The sequence below is a fragment of the Sphaeramia orbicularis genome, chromosome 17, assembly GCF_902148855.1.
Source record: "Sphaeramia orbicularis chromosome 17, fSphaOr1.1, whole genome shotgun sequence".
Taxonomy (NCBI): domain Eukaryota; kingdom Metazoa; phylum Chordata; class Actinopteri; order Kurtiformes; family Apogonidae; genus Sphaeramia; species Sphaeramia orbicularis.
In genome coordinates, this window is record NC_043973.1 from 42141875 (window position 1) to 42167579 (window position 25705).

General features: G+C 41.2%; 1 protein-coding gene across 3 annotated transcripts in view; it reads left to right on the forward strand.

Annotated features, from left to right (window-relative positions):
- The first annotated feature begins 1912 nt into the window (after positions 1-1912).
- cdh24b (cadherin 24, type 2b) overlaps positions 1913-25705 on the forward strand; it is a 239742-nt gene continuing 215949 nt past the window's right edge. For all 3 annotated transcript variants that reach the window (XM_030160285.1, XM_030160286.1, XM_030160287.1), the window contains exon 1: positions 1913-2004. The gene's annotated coding sequence lies outside the window, so the exon portion shown is untranslated. The remainder of the gene's footprint in view (positions 2005-25705) is intronic.

The window sequence follows — 25705 nt, forward strand, 5'->3', positions numbered from 1 at the left end:
GCATCATACAACATTTTTTTCAGATACATTTTTTATTATTTTGTTTTTTTTATGGAATATCCTTCGTAATGGACAGTGTTCTTAGTGTTCTTTTTCTTTTCTTTTCTTTTCTTTTCTTTTCTTTTCTTTTCTTTTCTTTTCTTTTCTTATTTTTTTATTTACTAAAGCTGTGAATCTCTTGTCCCCTACAGAGGACAAAAATACATTACTGGGTCTCAGGAGGTTAAACATTTGGGAGGGAAGATTTTCTTCAGATGGTAGAGCCCATCTGATCTACTACAATGTAGGGGCTGCTGTCAGATAAATGGAGAATGAATGCAAGAAGAAGATTAGATAAGTGACAGATAAGTGTCAAAATAATTTTTCCCATCCGACCGGCCCAAACTCGAAACTGACATGACATGGAATCATCCTGAATCTCCCGATTAGCCACTCCAGGCCTGGCTGGTGGCATGCATCGTTCAGGTGCTTTACAGGTCAAAGGTCACCTGCGGACTAGAGTTATTATCCCCTTAAAAATGGATGTAATGGACAAACCAAACAGACTCTGAGGATTGTTTTCATGCTGTAGAGGAGGGTGAGTGGGTATTGAGTCGGATGCAATCTACACTTTCACCACTAAATGTCACTCACTGTAGCTTTGACTGCTTAACACTGAACAATCATATTTCTCGAAATTGTTATGAATCTATCTAACAACATCTATTAACAGGTAAATTAAACTAACATTGTCTATTAAAAAGTACCAAGAGTTTAAGCATATCCATATAATTACACAGCGTCTGTAACGTGGGAGTGTTTAGGTGTTATTAGTATTACCCAACATTAGGAGGTCGTGGATGAAGAAGCGATACGCAGAGAGGGAATAGTTAACAGGAAGAATATTCATTAGCCATCCACAGCTCTCATTTACATTCGTACTTCTTTCCTTTTCCAAAGAAAAACTCTCTCTGTGGACATGACCATCTCTCAACATAGTATCCTTCCACCAATCCATTACAATAGTCCCACTAACAGGAATAATACAGACCCAGTTAAATTATACCAATAAAATTGCAAAAATAAATCATCTTACATACTTCAGTCTCTTTAAATCTCCTTATTTATTTATTTATTTATTTTTTTTACTAATTCTTATATTTACATAAGTGTATTTTTGTACAACAATGTTCATAAATATGCATGGCCCCTACTGAATAAACCAATAAAATAAAAAAATAAAAATAAATGTCCTAATTTCAAATACAGTGGAACCTCAGGAAACAAACAAACAAAAAATCATCTTACTCTATTACTCTATAATTGGCTATTAAAAAGTACCAAAAGTTTAAGCATATTCATATAATAACACAGTGTCTGTAACATGGGTGTCATATTCATATGCGTTTGGCTGAATAATGCAACATTTCCCAAATTACAACCTATTGAGCTTTATAGCCTTAATGGAAAGAGTTAGTATTTTTAATTATTTAATTATTAGTAAATTTGTAATCCATTTTGGAACATATGAGTACCTTTTTTTTCAGCTTTTATTACACACACAGGAAGAGAACTGAGTAGGAGAACAACATTTATTTTTGGTTGCAGTGATGATCATGGTGATGATGATGATGATGCTCATGTTGTGGATGATGATGATGATGATGATGATGATGAATGATCTGGTCGTGGGGGTGTCTGTGAGTATGATTGATGTTGGATGCAATGCCAATAATCAGAGAAAGAGAGAGGCATCGTGAGGAGATCACAAAAGGAAAAGAGGGAAGGAGTCAAAAACATAGACGAGGGAAAACGGGCAGAGTCACGTTATTATAAGACAGAGAGAGAGAGAGAGAGAGAGAGAGAGAGAGAGAGAGAGAGAGAGAGAGAGAGAGAGAGAGAGAGACGCGCCGCGATAACAGCGTTTGTCCTTCTTGGAGTCAGTTTTGTGACCGGCTCTCGGGCAGAACGGGCGACGGACGGACGCAACACTTGAGACAATCGCACCGACGTCGACATTCTGAGGTAATTTCAACACTCATTTGTCTTCTACCAAATAATCCTATCAAGGCGGGCATGTATGATTTATTTCCCAACGGTCAGGCTGACTGAAGATCAGACCTAGTTTCCCCCTCGCTTGGTATTTGGGAATTTCTCTGCCTGTCTGCTCTTTGGCATCACCGCTTGTCATTCAGCAGGTCATATTTTAATTGAAATAACGGCATGTGGCACTTGAGACACTTAGATATGTATTTGTGGTATTCCCTGATTGTATCTGTGATTGTGGTTAATCCTCACCCGGAGCGACTCCGTGCGTATTTGCAACAACCCGAAGGCTTTAACTGGATTTTCGTCTTTAGTTTATTCCTTACCGCTTCATCTTAAACCACATGAGATCATGGCAAATCACCGTAGAAATAATTTCACATCGGAAGAAAAAAAAACAGAGTCTAAATGATCCTCTGGCCAAACAGATTAAGGACCTGTCCGCTGGCGCACAATGTGTGTTTTTATATGGGAGATTTTAGCGCCATAACTGTTGTTTACATTGATTCATAACATTTATTGATTCTTTTATCGATTCCTTCAGATTTGCTGTCTCTGGCTACTACACGGTTCAGAAAAGAGCTGACACTTTTTATGCAAACCGGACCGGCGCAATACATTTTTACGCGTGTGTGCCGGAACAGACGGCGTGCGTGTGCGCACTTCTGTCTGTCTGCACGCAGCCTGTACCGGAGGACGGCGGGGGGCAGCAACTGACAGACTGTCACAAAGCGAGCACCGACACCCCGGGGCAAATGTTTTACCTGCACGGCGTACGAATGCGCAATTTCTTCCCGGTTCAGCGCGTCTCTAATGAGGTTGATCGGCTCCTAGTCGCTTCAGAAACCCGGCTTAATTGCGTCCATTTATAATACGACCCTATAAGTCGGTGATAATAAGTATTTGGCTTCATATCCAGGAGTGTTGGTGATGCGCTTGAGCTTTTGCAGTAGGCTCTTTTAATTCTCAATACAAATGTAATAGTGTTTGCGAGACTTTAAGCATCTATTGCCCTTCTGGGAAATACATTTGCTTAGATTTATGACCTGCCTTCCCAGGTTATATCGATTATTTCAGCCTTCTGTGTACTATATTTGTGTAAGAACAAGAAAAGTGGGTCTGCCATCTCTATATATAATTCTTGATGTTGGAGAAAGCACAGCAAGCTTTTCATGCAGTCATCTCTGTGGCAGAGTCAATTCTCAAGTGGAAAATCTGTGCTTTTTCAGCCTCTTGTTGGGCATATACATAAAAACTAATGTGATACATGAATGACTCCCACATAGGCAAACACAGAGGCACAGGATGGGCCTTAAGCGGCTGTAATGGCCCTGATCAGTGTGAGACATGTTTATCTATGTGGAAAGCTCATGTATTATACATCAGAATGGTACAATCAGCACCAGTGTGTGTGAATGTCATGTCTATATTTGCTTAAGTGTGTGTATCTCTGCATAAATTTAACTGTACATCTATGTGTTTTGCACTCTGTATGTCTTTGATTGCAAGAGCACTTCAATGCAATTTTCTCTGGACCAGCTGTGGCATTGCGTGGTTTTGGGAAAATAGGACGAGGGAGACTAGCGGTTGGACACGCGCTCTCTCCTCTTTTATTGTGGTTAAGAGGGAGAGCGGAGCAATCTATTTGCCAGCGTTCAGTTTGTAATCGTTTACACCAGATAGCTCAGAGTGGAGAAGGAGATGTAAGAAGGGCAAAGGAATACGGAAAAGAGAGGAGTTTAAGAGACATCAAGGAAGGAGAGGAGGGGTAGGAAGATGGGGGAAAAAGGGGGGGAGGTGGATGAAAGGTGGATAGAGGTAGGGTTGGGACAGAAGAGAACGTGGAGAGAAATCAGAAGAATAAGTGGTGTGTAGGAGGAAGAAGAGAAGGGTAAAAGGGGGGTGAGGCAAGCTCCTTGGAAATATTCTCACTGAGTCGGTGACTTATGCTGGCAATAAATGTGGCTGAAGAATTAAACCTGGAATAAGAGGTGGTGTTGTTGTGACAAGAGGCGCATCATATTCCATTAGTGGACAGTGTTAACAGAGAGTATGGAAATGGGGTGTGTATCGGCAAGAATCTGGTGATGCAATATGCGTCACGACACAAGGGTTGATTCAATGTATTGTAAATGAAAGAACATTAGAAATGCTTGGGAATGAGCACTTCTGAGGTGAAACATATGTCAATTTTAAAAGCACAAGACATTCCTCTTAAAAGAGTTAAATGAACCGTCTTTATCACAGCATGACCGCGCCGCATTTTGGAATCAAAACCAGCTCAGAACTATTGTTATGTATTGTAGTATTGCAATCAAGGCCACATGCTGTCTTCTCTTTAAATCTAATTTTAGGAAAAGTGCTTCAGAATGTACAACCATGTGCATAAAATCAGAGCAAAAAAAAAAAAAAAGGTTTAGTTATTTGACTGAAGAGAACACAACACACAATGAAACACAAATCTTTGTTTTTGCAAATCAGTTGATTGAAATTCCCTTTTTAAGAGGAGGTTTAGGATGGATGTGGTGGGTGAGTGTGTGAGACACTGAAGTGTATTGAACAACAACAACAACATGTACTGTGAAAATGCCACCCAGGACGAGGGGAAAAGCTGGATGCGAGTATAGACAGAGAGAAGGGATTGTGCCTTGGAAAACAACATTTAAATTCAGGTCTTGAATGAAGATTTTCTTTAAACTGCTTCCCCACACCAATCTTAACATAACCTCTGTTGCCTGAAGTGTCTTGTAATGTTTTGCCAGGAAGACAGATTACTCACTAATACTGTTCAAGAGACTCCTCTGGCTGTTGTGCTGTAAAGACTCTGTCAATGACGGGCCCCTAAAGATGTAGCAGTCACACTAAACATGCTGATCACTCATTCTATTGAGAGGAATCATGGCTCCAGTTACACAGACCCCCTCAATCAATGGGAAACGCACACTGGGATTGTGTTAAATGATCAGTGAGCGTCTATTTCCTTTTGATTCCCTCCTAATGAGAATGGGAGAAGCCCCAAGATGAACACCCATGGGGGCTCGTCTCTTCCGGCAGAGTGTGTGGCAGTCGACGGACGCGTACCATTCATTAGCTGACAATTCAGTGAAATGAATCAGACAACATGGCCTCCCAGGGATCCTCGTGGAGAACAAGGAAACAAATGCTTAGTGCTCAAGACACGAACATTCCCTAGGGCCCCTCACACGGAGAGATAATGTAATGGCAGAATTCCCTTTCCGATTGTTTCAAACAGGAAAGGAAAAAAAGAAGGAGCTTCCAGGATCTAACGTCGCTCAGATCCCTGTTGCACACCCCTTGTCTTGCTTTCCAGGCACAGGAAAAGTGGAATGAGCTGTATAAAACCTTCGGGAGAGCACTTTTCCTCTGGTGTCAGTCTTTTGAAGGAGGGTGTGAAAAGCCTGTGACTCTGCAGTGACTTTGCAAGAACTGAATCTCAACTATATCATCTCCAATTACCTACTCAAGGCAACTGACAGTTTTTCATCCATATGTGATGCTCGCTTTAAACTTAAAAGATGTGCAGGATGATGTACTATACCATCCCTCAGTGCCCTTTGATGGTGATCATGCATCAAAGCAGGTGCAGACACATCATTGCTGATGCTAACTTTTAAAGATGAGGAAATGGGCCGCCACATTTCACAACAAGCATTTCCCAGGAAAGTGTGGGTTTTAGCTCAAAAATCCTTCACGCTTTTCCCTGTCATCGCCGATATAGCTCCGCGTCCCAGGTGTCCCCAGACTGAGGTTAGAGCAGGACGCTGTGACCCCAGCCTGAACAGCGCTCTGTCGAGACATAGAGCCATTCTGTCCCTCGTGGTGACGGGAGGAAAGGAGGGGAGGAGGGCGGTCATTTAGAGGAAATGGCTATGTCTAGCGGTGCAGTGTTTTTCCTCTGTGGAGGCCTGTGGGATGGTGCTGCAGAGTCTGTCACGGTCTGATTGTTCTCAGACCAACAGTGCTTGTTGTGTGCATGTGGTGGAGCATGGAGATGCATATATGCGCGCACATTTTCCAGAGAGGACACACAAGTTCAACATAATCATTCTTCAAACACTCTATAAAGTACACACACATATTATTCTGATTTTTTTAACTAGATTTTTTTTTTTTCTTTTTGACAAAAAACTGAAAGTATAGAAGCACATTCTCTATCTGCTGCCAGCAGGGAGTCTGTGTTACCGGTGGAGTGGACTGAATTTCAGAGCGGGATGTGAGATTGGTGCAGGCAACTCCCATCTCAATGCTGAATGGTTATTCCAATGGGTGGGATGAAGGAAGACTGTAGTGAAAGAAGCTCACTCCACTGGAGACATTATTATACAGGATGATGGGAGGCTGCTCCGGGCTGAATGTGTGTATTGGTGTGTGTGTTTTGTACATATTTACATTTATATCCTGTGTTGAAATGAGAAAGAGGGAGGTGTTGAAATGAGAAAGAAAGAGGGTAAAAGAGGCAGACATTGACAGAGTGAGAAGGTTTATAAGATTTTTTTGGTTTTATGTGTGTGTTGGTTATGAACTTGCTACCACTGGCAAAAGTATTGGAGTGGCCGGCTGAAATGAATCTTTTCTCTAGTTATTTCTGATAGAGAGCTGAATTTGAGCCAGGAATTGACCACTGAGTAATGATTATGGACATTTATTCACATTTCTTTGAAACGCTGTGATGATTTCAGTATTTGCTCTGATAAGTGTGCAAACATTAAGGTCTTGTACACAATGATATGGATATTTTGCTAAATTAACATTTTCCTCAATGGTTGGGCTTTGTCTATACACAAATAGCATTTTAAGCAACTCAAATGAAGATTTCTCTAAAAATACCCCAACAAACTGCAGATTAAAAAACAACAACAAAAGAAAACTGTTTATCTGTGAATATGTAAAACAAAAGTCTTTGGAAACACATCACTCTCCAGTTCATTCCCATTGATTTATGTAATAAGCAGGTGCCTGAGACAACAATGGGGGACACAATACTTCCCCCCCCCCCACTTGGTTTGTTCGGTTAGCACTGCCATCAACAGTTTAACCTTCATTTGACATTTTTATACCATTTCACAACTCAAAATCCTCTGCCTCTGCCATATATTTTTTTGCTGTCAGGTCACTGTCCAAAACAGACGATCCCACACACTGCTCTCGCTCAGCATCTAAATTTGTTGATAATACTAATACTTCATCCCTCTGGCCCTTTTAGCAGGCCTAGATAAGGTTCAAGTCTCTTAAGTCGATTCAAAGCCTCAGAGAATGTTGATATTTGACTCATAGGTGATGAAAACTTCTGCATCTACCACCCTGACATGGTTATTTGAGCACTTTTTGGGAATTTTGTGTGCACCGAGACATTTTGTAAAATAAAGGTCATACGGCAGTGGTTCCCAACCTTTTTTAGCTTGTGACCCCATTTTAACATCACAAATTTCTGGCATCCCCAAGCATTCAAAACAGAGACATTTTTTTGCTAAAATTAATCAGAGAAACTGCCAGTATTTGGTTTGTGTTCATAATATGAAATTCTAAATTGGCTGTAATTTGTTTCTGTTGTTGTGTATGTCTGTCATACATTCACCTACTCCAGTGGTTCCCAACCTTTTTTTGCTCATGGCCCCATTTTAACATCACAAATTTCTGGTGACCCCAGACATTCAAAAAGGAGACATTTTGCTCTTGGAGATGTCTTAGCGGGGCCAGGCAGGCGAAGAAATCTTTTCATTCTCTGTTCAGTCCAGTTTTCTGACTGCGACTATGTCCTGGTATTAACACGTGGTCACATGATCATGTCAATCAAGATATGCCCTCTCAGATATTATATCCTGCATTTTATTTGAACTTGATTTTTATTAGGAAAAGTGTGTAGTGTTTTAATTGTAATGAAATATATACTGAATCATTAAAAATATTTTTTATTTGTAATTTTTAAAAAATTTTGATCAATTACTAGAAATTTCAGGCAACCCCATTTGAATTCCAGGTGACCCCACATGGGATCGCAATCCCAAGGTTGAAAAATAGGACCAATGGCCCTGTAGCTTACCAGCCAAATTAAAAGCTTTGGGAAATGTATCCAGATGCCATCTATTGTCACCCAGTTATGTGTATGTATTATATTACAGAAATAACCCATGTTTTGGTCATATTCCAATCAGATCTGTCAACAATTCAAATTCCAACTTGATATCATTGATACTTACTGATTTATTGTATCAATCCACTTCCTATCTGTTATAATGGGGAAATTTTTCAAAGTCGCACCAAATCCAGAATCAGATCCTGATCAAAATAATTTCAATACCTTGTGTTGACATCATCATACAGAAGCTGTATACCAAGTTTGAAGTCAATCAGAACTGTAGTTTCGGAGAAGAAGACAATTGAAATTTTTTGCCCATAAGAGCCCATGTTAAATTTTCCGTAAGTTCCCGGATCCAGAAGAAGATCCTGATCAGCATGTGGCCATTACGTTTTGGTCATCTCCCCATCAGGGCTGTACTTTAGAAATTTCAAATTGATATCATTTATATTTACTGAGTTATTGCATCGATCCACTTCCGATCTCTTATAATGGGGAAATTTTTCAAAGTCGCACCAAATCAAGAATCAGATCCTGATCCAAATAAATTCACTAACTTTTGTTGACATCATCATAAAGAAGCTGTATACCAAGTTTGAAGTCAATCGGAATTGTAGTTTTGGAGAAGAGGACGATTGAAATTTTTGTAACAGACGACAGACGACAACAGACGCCGACGGACGCTGCATGACAACAATAGCTTACGGCCTGTTGGCCGGTAAGCTAAAAACGCTGTCATGTGGATATAATATCCTTTTTAAATACAAGAGGATAGTATCTGTTTATTAATGTGGAGTTGGTCTTTAGATCATTCTTTGCAAAAAATGTCACACCCTGGAAACCTGTTATCCTGAACCTATTTTTCTCCGCATAAACTGGAGCACTTCAGATGGTGTTTAAAATAAATGTTTTAGTGACCTAAAATGTGCATTTGCATGTGGAAGAGAGGAAAGTAAGATCTTACATCCGTGTATGTCACGCCAGGTTTTGTCTCCATAGAGTTCTTGACCTGTTGGAAGTTGTTCTCTTTCTCCATGCATGATATTAGTAGGTGAAGCTGTACCAGAACCTTCTATGTAGACTTAATTTGCCTCCAAAAACAACATTCAATGCACCATTTTAATGTCAACATAATGTAGGTTAAGAGCATGTGGATGTATTGATGTTTTTGTGTAGTAAATATCACAAGATAGACTCTACTTCTCCAAAAAGGTCATTTTTTATGAAGGTTTTCACAGCTTTATCCCCCTCAAAACATTCCTTGAAAACATGAGTCATGGTGGTGGGAGGCCTAAGGTGTACAAGCGATGAACACATCAAAGTGCAGGCGTATCAGTCACACAGCTTAGATTGCATTACTCGTATGTACAAGGATAATGAGGGTAGAATCCATAAGGAGGGTCAAATCTCACTGAGCTCTGCTGAGATGAGAGAGACAGACAATTAACAGTTCAGGACGTGGTATCTGCAATCATAATATTCAATGTTAACTTTGATTTTCTCATTCAGATTGTCACATTGAAATGATTAGTTACGGTGCATATCTTCCTAACACGTGATGGAGCTGCGGTTTTTTAATTTTGCGGCTTCCTCTGGCTCTTCATTTTCTTATTTCTCAATTCTTAAGCACACATGAAATTGAAGGCACCAACTGTAGCTACTTAAATAATTTCACCATGGTTTAACACAATTTAGGAAGACTTTAATAAGCTTTGTGACAAAAGGTGCCAATAACTGTAACCACCGTTTGGAAATTAAATTTATCACACCCAGAAAATTAGCTATTGTTGAACAATTGCTTTTCGAAATAGAAGAGTTTTCTTTGTTTCCGTGCGCCGAATGCTGCTCATTTGTGTGGTGTTTATCACTTCTGTGTTTTGGCTCATCTTTATCAAGTCTGCCAGTGACTGAGTGTGTGTGTGAGTGTGTGTGTGCCTCAGGTAAGAGCGCCTTTGTAGGTGTTTGCTTGGACTGGTGCTAATGTGTATCTGCTCGGATGCATTCAACACATCAGCTACGCGTCTGTGTGTGTGTGGCCGTGACAGAAAGGAACCTACAGTATAAGCTGCCACCCCTGACATAGGAGTCCTGCAGGAATTGAGTAAATCCTATTGTAAATTTGCCTACTCCGTGAAGATAATTGGCTTATTCCTGTGTTAAATAGCCGGTCCTACAGGACACCGACTGGGCTTAGCATGCTCCGTGTAGACAGTGTGTCTGTTCCTCTGCTTCTTAGGGACTTACAGGCACATTACATTCTGAATTACTGTATGACAATGATGAACTGATAGCCGCAGTGCCTAACCCAGAGCTCCTGTGCAGGGACTGACATGTGCAAGAGTCTATAGGCACAACTTGAATTCCCATTGGATGCTCCTCTGACAAAAAACTAGCCTTTGTGAGTCCTGTTTCTTGATTAAAAGTAGTTACACAGACAGGCAACTCACATATGAAACTCTACACCACCAAGACTTCAGAGCTACATTTCCCATGTTTTGTATCGCTCTCCATTCCTGGTTTTCTTACACAACAGTTTCATACTTGCATTGAGTTTGAATGAAGAGAAAGTGTTGCGTAGCCCTACCTAAATCATTATCCACACATCAAACACCATCTGGGTTTCACTCCTTTACTTTGAAGATTCCTTCCTCATCAGTCCTGTGCCTAAAGGAAATACCACAGAAAAAGTAAGTGTGTGCGCATGTGCACACACATGCAAACAAGCTTACATGTGGCTTTTTTCATGCCCATTTTAACCCCTGTAGATGCTCAGTAACCATACTAACAGCAGTTGCCTCACTGTTTCTTGGCCTCTGGGCATCTGCTCATGACGAACCCGGCCCCAGCTGATCCAGCGGCTCAGAAGGGGGGAAAAAAGCACCAAAATGCTCAAACCAGAAAATGAGAGATTCAGAGATGGATGAATTGTCAGCGGACGTGCAGCTGTTTGTGTCTGTGCCTCTGTGTGTGCAAGTGAAGCTAGAGAGCTAGCACGCATAATTCTGGGACATGACCGAAAACTGTCTAGTTAGAGTGCATCAGGAAATGGATGAAAGGGAGAATTCCCTGCACGTTCTGAGAGGAAAGAGATGGAGCTCAAAATGATTCAACTGTGTGTGTCCTGACAGTTGCAAAGTTGAACAAAGACAACTGGGAACTGGTGACTACAGTATCTTTTCATTCCCATGCTCTGTCTTTGTGAAGGCATGCTGGACATGCTGCAAAGTGAAATGGTCGAAAGAATCTTTTAAAGGTTGACTGATAATATTGAACTGATGAAATGGCAGCACCTTAGGGAGTGTTTTTGAAGTTAAAAATACAATGGCAGAAGGAATATTTGCTTATCCTTATTTCACTGATAATCACTATAATTCTTCATTTGGTTTCATGCATTCTGTGTTGTTTGTTTTCACGCAGCTGCTTCCAATTGCGATGCCTTGGCTTTGTTCAACTGTATTTTGGCCCGCATGTCCAGGTGTGTGTGCATCTGTGCCTTTTCCAGGCTCTCTGAAATCAGAAGGGGTGAGCTGCAGAGCATGAGGTTCATCAGTAGTGTAATTAATGTAGTGCGGTTCAGTTGTCCTGCGTGATATTTCAGCGCTGCGATCTACTTGAGAAGGCTTTTTGATGAATGGCCAATTAGAAGCAGACTCCTCATGCCTGGTGGCTGACTGATCTCTTTTTAATGGCACTCCTGTTTCTCTGATAAAACGCAAAATGAATCATCGATACCCTGGCCCCAAGGAGCACCAAGCACAGAATCTAATTGTAATTGGGTGTGTAGCAGTACTTTGAGGTCGAGGCCGTGCCTTTGTATGTGTGTAATATTATGAGAGCACTTTCATTGTAAGTCCTAATCATACTCTGATACATGAGGTTGCTTTGCTTCAAACCATTATATATATTTCACTTGTTCTGCGTAATCATCTCTGTTGTCTTGTACGAGATCTACATTTCTCCACTGAATGTAATGTTGTGTATCGGCAGTGTACAAATACAACAGGCCAGCTGCGTGTGCTTATAGCAACACCAAACGAGCCTCATCGTCAATTTTTTTGTTTGTTTTTCTGTGTTTGATTGCTATTAAAGCACACTTCAAGGAGGCCTGGCACATTTCTTTTCCAGAAATCCATGCTTAAACTGTGCTGCTGTGCTGATACTTTAATCAACATGTCTCATTTTATATGCATAATTAATGTTACAGAAATAAAAAGGCAAGAGGAGGAAAAAACCAGCACTAAATGTTCAAAGAAATACAAACTCTCTTTTCTTCTTTAGAAGAATAGATGGATGGCCAAGATGTATTTGCCGATCCTCAGCAGGAGGTATCAATGCAAGGGAGGGGGTTGTTTGAGTTGAAGCTGTGAAAACACACCATGTAATGATTTTAGCAAGCAGCTAGCATCTTGAACCAAAGAACCCACCAGGAGCCTGTGGACCACCTATCAGGCAGCAGAGGTCTTTGTTACGCCTTTTTATTTTTGCTGCAGTGTTTTCCACAGTCTCAGCCGCTGGAGATTTCTTCGCCTCGCTAAGCAAACAGAGCAGGTTCACAATGAGGTGATTAGTGTTGTCAAAATGTCACTGCAACCCCCGCTGATGTTTGAGGGTAGGGACAATAATCTTGTAATTCAGTGTATGAAACTGAAGGAATGTGTCTGTTGCAGCCGCCTGCCTGTGAGTGGCACATAGACTGCGAGGCCTTGGATCTCTCAGGTCTATATGTGCCTTCCTCAGCCTCCTTCCAGAGCTCCAACGTGCTATGCGACAACGGCTTCTTGCTGAAATTGCAAAGCAGACCTTTCACACTTGGTCACAATGGAGGCTTGCTTGGCAGGTAGGCACTTGGGGAGATACAGAGGGAATCTTATTTTGTGGATTTAGACTTCATAAACATCATTATCATCTCCCCGACCTTGAGTTGCAGCTCTGTTCAGCGGCGACCCCAATTTTGTCGGGAGCCTTGAATGGTGGTGTGTGCGCTCTCTTGGGTACACGGGCAATCGAGTCAACAAAAAGGAATTTTTTAGTGAGTGGTGTGTGTGGCATGTCTGTATGCGTGTCGAGGGGGCACATCTACGTACGTGCGCTGAGTCAGTAATCTTTGTAGCCTGCTTCCTGGAACTGTCAGCATCTTTCCTCCAAACAAAGTTTTCTGACTGTGCTGCTGCCAGATTTAAACTGTGTAGAACATTAGTGTAACAGCCCACGCTCTTAGAATACAGATTTGTTCTTGAGTGCAAGCCAAATGGCCTCTATATTTTATGAGCCTTCCCTCTACTAACATACCGTCTTGAGACTAATTATCATGGTCGCACTCAAACACAAAGCTCGTTTATTATTGCATTGACATCACATTTGTTTTGGCTTGGCCTACATGGCAGGGACTTCACAGCTCTACAATGCCGGAATCCTGTTTTGAGCTTGACAGAGCATGCTTTGGATGGAGAATCTGTTCCTCGTTGCGTTGTACACGGTGTTAGGCAGAAAGGTTGTTTGTTCTTTACAGTCTTGTCACTCGTCTCTCTTGAAGTGGACTGTGTTTTTTTTCTCTGTACTCGCTGGGCTGCTACACACCAAGTTAGCAGCTCACTAGGGAGTCATGCTCGATTCTTGGGAAGCAGTTTTCCTCTCTTGGTCCTGCCCTAGAAATGCCTTGATACTTTTTTATTATCATAATACTTTTCCCCCAGCTTATTGTATCTGTATACTGATACAATATGCTGGGGGAAAAGCTATTTTTATTCATACTGCAAGACTATTAATAAAAGCCTGAGTAATGTTGGTCTGAAAAATGGAAATGGAAGTACATGAAATAGTGCTTGAATATTAAAGGAGCTGCTAGAAAATGGTGTCAAATAAAAAAAAAAAAAATCTCATTCTTGTATTTTAGTATTTATTAGCTGGTTATATTATGAACATTAGCTGTTTTACTTAATTTACTAAATGTAAAAGCATTTATTCAAGCTGCCAACTTGTTCCTGTCAAGGCTTGCGAGTGTGCCAGAGCCAATCCCAGCATGCACTGGGCAGACGACAGGAAACATCCTGGATAAGTTGCCAGTCTATCAGAGGGTGAAAACAGACAGAAAAGCACAAAGACTCACACAAAGGAACTAATTCTCTATTGACAGCTACAAGGCTTCAACTAAAAGCATCATACTTTAAGTGGAATCCCTTTAATGTCTGTAGAGTCAATGATTTTCACAAGTAAGGATTCAGATCTGATCATTTCACCATCATTTCCAAGAAACATGTTGGCTTTTAGTCCAAGTTCATTTAATTAGCTGATGACTACAGTTCTGTCAATTCTGAATCTAATCATGTGTCTAACCTGGCTCTGAATGGCCACCAATAACTCCAACTGATTCTGATCCAGAGCTTACAAAATGTTATTTAGTGGCATAAAAAAAGAAAGTAGTCACTGGCTCCCAACCAAGTGCAAATAACACTAAAAGCTACATAATGGTACAATAACACATTATACAGCAGCACATTATCCAAGAAAATAGAGACATTTACAGTAAAGTACTTAAAATTACATGTTCCATTGTTGCAACATGTGCTCTACTAATGTAATGGGAGATGCTTTGTTTTCTCACCATCACATTTTCAATGGCATTGTCACATGGACAGTCATTCTTCAGTCTTGTTGAAATCATGATAAGCAGATATTTATAATCAAGTGTTTTGAAAAGATGTCCCTTTATACAATAACAAAGCAAGAAAATAACCTCTTTTCTTCTTCATTCTGATTGAATACGTCATTACTAAGGGTGTTTTCACACTGTGTATCTGGATCTGTCCTGTACCTGGATACGCTCACACCTTTCCTGCAGATGTTGCATTCACAAGCACGTAACCAAGTACAAGTGGGTGTTACCTGGCCGAAACAGTAGGTGGTGGTGTGGAAGGAATTCTGTCGCTATCCAACAAATGCAGAAGTCAGAAGAGGACAAACCCTTACGTCATCAACTGAGCGACTGTCCTGTTCATTTGTCTACAATGGCGGCAATACTTTATCTGTTAGCCTGTTTGAGGCAAAGTAAAGAAGAGTGACCTTCGTTGTCCCTGATATATCACCGAGTTTTTCGGTCAGTAAGGCGAGCTGTGCTGTGTGGATCCGAGGCTTTTTCAGGAGACAACAGGAGCGCCGTCAATGGTCTCATGGTGATTAGGTCATTTCTGTTGTCAGAGTGGTGAGTAGGTCACGTCCATTCTCGGGTACGGATCACTTTCACTCTGCAATGTATCGTACTTAAGTCCACGCAGTCCGTACCCAGGACTACCTTCTCAGCTGGACTTGGGTACGGTACTCGTGCATGGAACGTTTGCATTCACATTGATGAAATTAAGCAGACTTTGGGGTCCCACGTACTCGGATACACAGTGTGAAAATGCCCTAAGATGACCATGACAGACCTACAGTATCCTCTGGGAAAAATATTTACCTTTTCACATTTTCTTCCTTCATCAGGACCCTTTAGACAACCAAAACCCCTGCAAAAAAATTCTGTCAGCCATGATTTCCCTTTGCTGCCACCATCTCTCTGTCCCTAATGGAAATTCATTTGGAAGTAAGAAGTGATGTCTAGTTACGACAAGCAGAGCAAGCATGCATAGAACGAGAGAAACTATCGGATCAAGTGTTTACATGGCTAATACTTTCTTATTAAACGGCTTAACAAAGGTTTATAGTGCTCCTCTCATTCCTAGAGAAAATCGGATCAGGCAAGTCTCTTCTGATGGAGTTGGGTTGTTATTCTGTTTATTAGTGGATATAGTAGCGACTGTTGAGTACAACAGTCACTGCAACACCATGATTGGCACAGAGACATGAATATAAGTAGTAACACCTGTGCTTTTCCAGCTAATACCAGTCAGAGTGTCAGAAGGTTGGTTTTCTAACTACTCTGGCTGATTATAGTATGGTCTACCTGTCCCATTAGCCAGCTGCACTACAAACATTTGATGGAAAAATTGCAACAAGAATGGATTGTGTTTAATGCAATAAAGTTGCTCATCTCATGGAATTAAACTGTTCATGGCAGACCCATTTTATCCGTAGTTTTTCCCAACTCCAAGACTATTCTGACCCCTAATTCTGGAGCAGATTCCAAGTGTAAGGTCATTTTAGGAGTAGCAAAAAACAATTAATAACACATTTTGACTACAGGTCTATTTATTTGTGTTTTCAGTGTTTCAATGGTTTTTATTTTTCACCAAATAAAAGGCAATAATTTCATATTAATCCCAAATCAGACAAAAACACGCTGAACTCAAGCATTTCTCTAACACCACCATATCTGTGTTAACTCTCTCTGATTTACTAAATCCATCTTGCATCCTGTCTGCAGTGTATTTCTTTTTAAAGTAAAAAAGTAGAACACTAACATCCTTCCATAACAGCTACGCTGTCAAGGCTGCCTGCACTGCAGATGTTCCTGCATTTATTTTCTGTTTACAGGACTTGTGAAATGATTGGCCTGATTTTGGTAATCAAACAAAAAAATTTAAGCAAAATTTTAATTCAGTTGAATTAAACGGAAAATGTAAAAATTTTAATTGAAATGTTTTCTGGTTTTCTCTTCTCCTCTGCGACAGAAAACTGAATATCTTTGGCTTGTGGATCAAACACCACATTTGAAGATCTCATCATGTGCACTAGGAACAACTGATCAATATAGTTCATCATTTTATGTCTTGAGATTAAAGAGGTTCTATGTAGTATTGACATTCCCAACAATCAATAGCAAGGAGAAGTCGCAAATCAGAATGAACCCACAGCTACCAAAACTAATGAATTAATACTAATACATTTCCACAGACTGTACCACTCATTGAATTAAGTGTGAAGCTCATTATTTATACACATTAATGGTATAGTATCAAGTTTTCTCCTTCACGCCAAAAAAAAAAAAAAAAAAGCCACCGTGTCTTATAATCTTCACATGCTGCATCAGCTGATAGTTTACATTATAGCTCCGTTAGCTTAGCTCTGTTTACAGACAGAAAACAGCCACAGTAAAACCACACCTCAGATTTCTGTATGGTTTGGGTTAACAATAGCTGCACCAAAGATCTGTTTGGAGTCGACCCAACAAGGTCAGAGCTGTCACAGTTTAAATAAACTGATTACATGGATTCTATTTTTATCACTTTGCCACTTTCATCAGTACTGAAGGTAGTTTCTTGGGGGTGTTCGTCATCAACTCAGTGTTAATTTCCATCACCCGCTAGTGGTCAAATATATTCAGTGACCTAAAATTCATGGGAAGGAATGCTTCTTGGGCCAAAAAGAGTTTGTTTGAGGTGCTCTTTGGAAAAAGGGATTCATAAAGTAGATACCAAACTGGAGAAAAATCCAAGGCACTCTCTTTAAACATTAAAATGCCTTTATTAACATGGCACGGTCATATCTAGACCTAAAAAACACTTCTACGCATTTTAGCTTCAAGCCGTCACCAGGAAGTCAAACGGTTTGACTTGGTTCAAGATGTACATTCAGTGACATGTTAGCCTGTGGCTGTGAAAAAATTCTGTTCAAAGCTTTACGACACAGTGACATCTTTGACATAATAAAAAGTCTTTGCTCTAAACACTATGGTACTTTTAGGTAAGTTTTGATGTTTTAAAGTAGTAATAGTACAAAATAATAACTGACAGTAAAAAAAAAAAAGTCTCTGCATCAGTTGCAACCCTAGAAAATAATAATTTTTGAAGATCTTACTACTGTGATTGTAGGAAAAGTCATTCTTACTTTATCCAAGTGTAAAAATGTGTTACCTATACACCAGATTTTTTTTTTTTTTCTTATGAATGATTTATCCTCTGAACTATGCTTCATACAGAATGGAGCAACCTCAACTTTCTTTTCGTGCTCCAGCCACATATTTCAAATAGATTTCTTACAGTAAAAGTTGCCAAACCATGAGCTGAAGTTACAGTTATATCTCTTACGCAATCACACTCACTCACACAGTGACAGGCCTGTATATGTCACGGAGAGTGCTGACAACATATCAAGAGCGGTGATACAATTTAACTATTATATTGACATCATTATACTTAAGCCAGATGAAAAGGTGCTCTTATATTCATAATGTGCGTCCCATATCACTTTGTTTAGATTGGTTTGTTCAGGTCTTTTTCTGTAGACCTCAGCTTTCCCGTGGCTCCCCTTTGTTAAACCTATGAATGACACTTTATTTAAAAACCTGCAGCAAGCATAAATTCCAATATTGTACAGTGGGTACAGGCTGTTCCTATGGCTGCTTGACATCTCTCCCTATCCACAGGTGAATAAATCAGATGTATCCAAACATTGTAATTACATGTTATCGCGTGCTTGATGACTGATGTGTTTGCAAACCTGTTGCCAGTGGTTTTGCATGAGTGTTTTACTGTTGCAGGCTGTGATGATGACTACACCGCTGACACTCAGCTGACTTCCACAAATTGGCTCATAAGTTTTATGGCTATTTATGTCAGAATGCATTCCAGCTTACCCTTTTTTTGGGTAGCTGAAATGCTTATTTTCTTCTGCCAAAATTCACTGGTCTCTTGAACCCCTAACGCTGTATTCAAAGCTTTACATGTAACAGCTCAACTTCCCACTTCTTGATGTTGCTTGACGCATTCTGTGTGTCAAGCTGATATAGTTTCAATTGTTGATTCACTCCTGTTTGTTGCCAACACCACACACTGAAATGCTATTCTAATTTTGTCACCCTGTCTTTTGCATGCGTTCCCAAAGATATGCTGTGACACACACGGCATGGCAATTGTCAGCAAAGACAAAAGTCTGCAACATGAAGAGATATTCATCTGATCACAAATACAAGCAGAATCACAGCCCTGATGTGCACCTCCCGTCCTCTACAAATGCACTTGCAGGTGGAGCAGCTGGAGAAGATGCAAATGTGTTGGGAGTGTGTGTGTGTTCTGGTGTGACACATCTGGGTGAAGCGACACGAGGGGATCCTGACAGATATGGGCTGTGTGCGACTCCTCTGTTCCTCTTCTGCTCTGTCACGCTTAGGCTCCTTCCACATGCTTGCCCTCCACCGTCTGTTTGATGCTCCCGCTAGCTGTTAGGTAACCTGATGCATGCGTGCGCGTCTCTGTTGATACCACGCTTAAACACGTTTAAAAGCGCCAGTGTCAGTGCACTGTGGCCTCGGCATTGTGCATTTGTATGACATGACATTGGGTCCCATGAAAGATGAGAGGGTGAGAGATGAAAAGGACATGGCCCAAGGGCGTGAGAAAAGAAGCGGCGTTGAGAGCTCCTTTATGTCTTGTGTGCTGTAGTCGGAAAGTTCAGTTGATAAATGAGAGTGCCGGCGACACCAGCGCGTCAGTGCGTACGTTTGTGACCGTGGAGATGATAAAGGATGCCGTGAACACCACCTATTTCCATTTTGTGTTAAATTCTGTTTCTGTTTCTTTTACCAGCGTGTATTTCAAGGTTACTTCATAAGTCACGCACCAGGTATTTGTATGTTGGAATTCTAGTGTTCTTTTTTTTCGACGGAGTATTTGTGTTGATGTGCGTGAATGAGTAGGAGTGTGTGTGTGGGCTCCCAGTGGGGATTGTATTTCGGTCAGTCAAGCCTGACAGATAACAACCCACCGAGCTCGTCACATCTATTATTGAGGGGACGGGAAATTGATCGGCTCTAACGGTGAATGTTACCCTGTCTTCTCCAGCACCTCAGTTCCTCTTTCCCCTTTCACGGCTGCCGCTCTCTCTATATGATTTGTCCTCCATACATTCCTTCTTTCTCTCAGACTCCCTGCCGCCCTTGTTTTCAATCATCTGGTTACTCCTTCTTCCTGTCCGCTTGGGATATGGATCTCCGTCACTGAGGTCGATGCGACATACATCTAAATGCATTTCCAATCATCTAGTACATTAACAATTCAATGAAGAAACTAGCAACTGCCACATTCAATATGACCTAATGCAGGAAGAAAGAATACAATGCTGTTAAATTCAGTATAGTCCAAATACTTTAAATAATTTATTTACATCTTCTGAAACAGACTAAAACAGTTTTCTTGCTCTAGCGCTACAACTCTGAAAGTATCTCATATATGCTGTTTCTTTTTGAGTGGGGAGAAAAATAGACTCTGACCAAAAATAATGTAAAATCAGGCCTTGATCTCACCTTAAACCAGTCCTTGTTTCCTGTTTTCCATCCCCACGTCTTGCCTAAAGCTGCCTAAAGCTTTGTTTATACTCACACTAGACTTGGTAGAGGGACTTTAAGAGGACTGGCCTTTGGGAGCTGTGGATATGAGAGAATGTGCTAGAGAAACAGTTGAGAGAAGACGAATCGATCTACATGTAAATATAAAATTACTGGCTGCAATTCTGGAAAATAGAAGCAAAGGGTCTCTATATAAATAAATCCAACTGATGCAAAGATGTTAGAAAATGATCCCAAAATTGCCAAAATATCCAGTGCAGACTTTTTTAATTGGGGCTTTCTTCTTGAACTTTTATACAAATGAACCAGATCAAATATGTGAGTCATAGCACCCCTACAGTTCACTATCTTTTTAATCTCTTCTTCCCTATTTGTAATAAATCCAGCCCCACTCACTCCATACACTTTGATTGGGAGAACTTTGTTTTTTAATTAGTAAAACTTTGCGATGTAGTCAACCATGCTGTCTCTGTTTCTCAATAGCCCACATAATTTGACTCCTAGTTTTCCTGGCAAGCTCCTCTCCTGTTGAAGTTGTTGTTTCACAGTGTGTCAACACACCCGACTCCTCTTCCCCTCAACCGACACAAGTGAGCCCTTTTCACCCTTCTTCCCTGCCTCCCTGCGCTCTCTCCTCATCTCCCCTCTCTCCTCATCAGCTAGAAATCATGACTCTGGCTCACCTTTGATCGCTCTCACTGGGAACTCTTCATTGCGCAGCGTCAAGTGTTTTATCTTTGTTATGTGACAATGCACCCTGGAAAGACCACGTGCTGCCAGCCAACATGGCCATTTGCGCCGAGTATGCTGCGCAGTAGAGAAGAAAGCCTAATTTGAGCTTAATTCATCATGGCAAGATTGCCCCGCATTTATTGATAATTGCTTTTTTCCGTTTAAAGAGATGGCGTTTAAACCATCAGTCGTGTAAACATGAGAGATGCAGCTGTTGCCGCAATTAACTTCTCACTTTCCCTAATGAAAGGATTAATCCGCCAGCAAATCTCTCGGCTTCCTTTCAAATGCCAAGCCTCCATTCAGCTCGCTGCCAGTGGAAGAAAGGCGGCCCGTGTCGAACAAAATGGGACTATCTATAACCAGAGCCAAAAGTCACATTCATCGGCTCTGCCTGGTGTCACATCATCAGGGTCTCTTTACTGCTGCGGAACAAGAGAGACCCTTAACCAACTGCTGTTTGATGATTTCCTGAACGCAGCCTCCGCTAAGCGTGTTTTCACAGCCAGGCCTCTCTACAGCGCCACCTCCCCCTGCCTCCAAGGTTTTTTTTTTTTTTTTTTCTTTCTTTCTTCCTTTCTTTCTTTCTCCCCCTCCCAGTCAAGAGCTGCAATTTCTGCGCTCAGTCCCTGAAAACACAGAGTCGCTTCTTGTCAGAATCCTTCAGAGGGGACGATCGGGAGTGCTTTACTTTCCACAGACAGTTGAAAGCGAGAAAGTGAATAGCTGTCTCCTGTTGGAATAAGATGTGTCTGGGCAGCTGGTGGTGAATGACAGCCTGTTGAGAGCAGAGCCCAGCTTAGGTTAAATCTTTGCAGACATCGATCTGGCGTATTGATCAGTTTTTTTTTCTTCTTCTTCTAGCAACACAGAGACAGGGGGACAGGTTTGGAGATGACCAGATAGATCAAATCCATGACAAATGCCAATCATCCTTCTTTTCTTGGTCGAAACATTGATCAGACAGGACGTGTTGTTTTGTTATCGTCACCATTTGGATAAGCTGAGGCTTTAGACATTTACATAGACGGTCAATTCTCATATGTGACATACATAGAAGTGACAGAAATACAAGCGCATCAGATAGGAGAGCTGAAGAAATAAGGAAGAAAAATAATCAACAGTCTAAAGAAAAGCTACTAAAGTAAAAGTTCTCCATTAAAATCTTTGCATAGTAAAAGTATGTGCATTGTGTTAGTGTTTTACCACAACAGTGTATGGTGTTTTTGGATGCATTTTACTGCTGCATTAATATGCATGTTGCATTTTATTGCTACAGATATATTAAAGTGGAGCTCATTTGAACATCTTTATATACTGTTGGGTTGTTTAATCTACAGCGTCGTACCATATTATGTACAGTGCAGTAAGATCATCAAGTGTTTATAGCATCGCTGTCCTACGAGAACCATGCATCTCTAAAAAACAGCAGTGTTTTCTGTTTTCTAACAATGCACTTTCTAGCTAATCACAGGAGTTTTTAATCTTAATACTGAGAATTGTCGCATCCCGTAAAAGAACACTTAACCCTTCAAGTCATCAGGAACACTCATAATAAATCCTTTTAGATAAATATGGTATTTAACTGAACAAAAAAAAGGAAGAATCATGCCGTATAGTATTTAGAGGTGTAAAGTTGCAGAAAACAGAAATATGTAAGAAAAGTACCTTGGATTTGTACTTAACTCAAAAAACAGTCAAATAGTTGTACAAAGTAAAAGGAAACTTCATGGGAAAGCTTAGTTTTCTAACTCTAACTAATTCTAATCAGTGAAAAATTATTGAAAAAAAAACTTGTAGATGATTGTTTGCTCATTGAATTTACAACAGAATCACAGCGGCTTTCTTGCCAGCTGAAACGAACTGAAAAACAAAACCAACAGATTAGATGCAGAAGCAAATCATATTTAAAAGTTTGAAGTGAGCCTCTTTTAAAGGGGCATCCAACCTTTATCCTTCTAATACTCTCTCTGCAGACCCATCTGTGCGGTTTAAGCCACCTCCACATCCTTGGTTATTAGTCTATTGATTATTTGCGAATGCTCTAACTAAAACAACCATTAGTGGGCAGACCGAGAACGCCTAGTGTTAAGTTGCTACGCTCTTGTTTAAATAACCATCTCCACAGTTGCACGCGCATAACAATTTAAATTCATTATTCTGTCTTGTTTGTTTTGCTATTTTGGGATCTGTAGCCTATTTTCCTCATTTCTATTCAATTTGCATACATCATTGAAACAGTCTGCATATTGCGTGTCGTTTACTGAGGTAAGTATTACAGGTTGCAACTGTGAGACCGATTTTGTACAAAGGCACCTTTTATCTGAGACAAACAGTTTTTTTTTATTTATGTATTTCTGTGCCTTGTGGATTTGTTCCTGTTGAGCCAAAATGATATATTTGAAGAGGGGGATTAAATATCAGTCAGCGTACAGATTCATAAACAGCACTTGTCTTGATCTTCGACTTCCAGACCCCTTTATCTTTGTCATTATTGCTGTCTCTGTATCGCTACCTATTTCTTTTACAATCCCTCTGTTATAATCTCAATTTAGAGCTCCTCCTCTGACCACAGCAGTCGCCAACTCATTTAAAGCCCAAGATTACAGAACTGCCCTTCTCCATATCTCAGCCTCCTCATCTCTCACTCTCTGGCTCTCTCGTCGCTAATCCAAGTATCTTATCTCTCAGCTTTGACTGTCTCCCAACTGTCCACCTAATTCCTTCCTCTTTCTCCCTCTTCGTCTCTTCCTCTTCCTCTCTCTCTCTATGTCTGCCTGCCCCCCCCCCCCCCCCCCCCCCCCGCCTTCCTTGACTTTGCCTTTGTGCTCTCAACACCGCCCCGTCTCTTCCCCTTTGCACATTTCGGGTTTCAGATTGAGTTTATTGGTCTGACAGGCAATCATCAGTGGACGATACAAAGCGTAATGGGTGCGAGCTCCCACACATACATCTATAGCTTTGCATAAAAGCATGCAGGGTGAACACACACACACACACACATAGAGTCTCTTTCACAGCTGAATGAACATTTGCTCCCTGCGTGCTCTGTTCTCGCTGTCTGTAAAGGAAAAGAGAAGCAGAAAAAGTGGCCGGCTCGGACCCCAGCAGATAGAAACTAATGACTGTCTGATTAATTCATTAGCCTGACACTTTATTGCCTGGCTGCTGTAGTCATAGCTGTTTATTTATTTATTTTTTTTATTACAGCCCATCCCCACATACACATTGCACTCTCTACATCCAGCCTCTGTTTTCTCTTGCTTTCTAATCCAATCTGTCTTCACACCCCAAGAAATAATAGCCCCAAAAAAAAAAAAAAAAAGAAAGCAAGAGGGTACTGTCCTGGAGTGCTCTTTGGCTTGGCTCTGCGGGGTCCAGTTTTTTCTTATCTTCATCAGCTCCTTTGTCAGTCTCAGCTGGCCTGCTGTGTTTTTTTCTAAAAGCTTATTTGGCTGAAGAGAAATGAAACTGGGACCTATTCAATCGCAGTTCCTCTGTGAATTCAAATTGATCTACTCGGTGATTGGTGATTAGCGAGCCACTTAAGTCCAGCTTTAGTCGAATCTGGAAAACAAAGTACTTTTCCCAAGCACTCCAGTTGGCCGAGGAGTTTGAAGAGCGAGATGAAAAGACCACCGGCTGTCTGACAGGCTTTCCATCGTGAGGTTAGCTAACTTGGCGCGCGGTGCCGAGTAGAGCAAATGGTTTTGAAGAGTCAGAAATGAACGGGTCGAGGAGGGAGAAAGAGAGAGATGGAGTGGAGGGGGGGGGGAGAAAAAAAAAAAAGGAGGGAGCTGTCCTAAATGAGAACAGTAACCTATGGGGAGTGATAAGAGCTGGCAGATGGGTAGAGCGATAAATAGACAGATGGGTAGTTAGATAGATGGAGGGGCTGATTCGCTGAGATGGAGAGGTTTGTGGTGAGATGATGGGCAGATGGGGTAAAGAGATACGGTGGAAGACAGGCGAAACTTTCTCCTTGTGCAAGTGCTTTAAGGCTCACTGTTGTCTTTCGAGTTTGTTTCGCCAGTCAGTCAGCACCCTCTCTTTCTCTCTCTCTCTCTCTCTCATTTGGCCTCCTACCTCCTGCCATCACTCACCCTTCCTCCTTCTCCTTCCTCTCGGTTCCCTCTCGCTGTCTTCGTCTCAGCCACCACTGCACTCACGGGATATTTTTAATAGAATTAGGCCGCTCTTGTTATCGGTGGAGCGGGTAGCCACGGAGTGAGGCGAGATTGAAACAGCGATTTCCAATTTGAGATTGTGTCACACACATCTCCCTGTGCCCAGATAGCATCAAAGAATCACCGCCACCATCTCTTCTCTCACTCACTTTGCCCCCCCCCCCCGCCCCCCTTCCTTTACTCTTTGCCTCTTTTCCTCCCTCTTCCAGTCATCCCTCGCTGGATATTTCAGCCTCGCACATGCAAGACTAACATCTAAATGCATACATGCTCCCTCTCTGTCGTTCTGGATTCGCTGGCTTCTCTTGACAGTTTATCTCCTTGTCTCTTTCACTCTCATCCGGGCCGCATACAGAACACATCTCTCTTCCTTCCCTAAGCCCTGTCCACACACATACTCAGGACCTCCAAATGCAGCTCTGCTTTCCCTTGTTCTCTCCTTTTTTATAC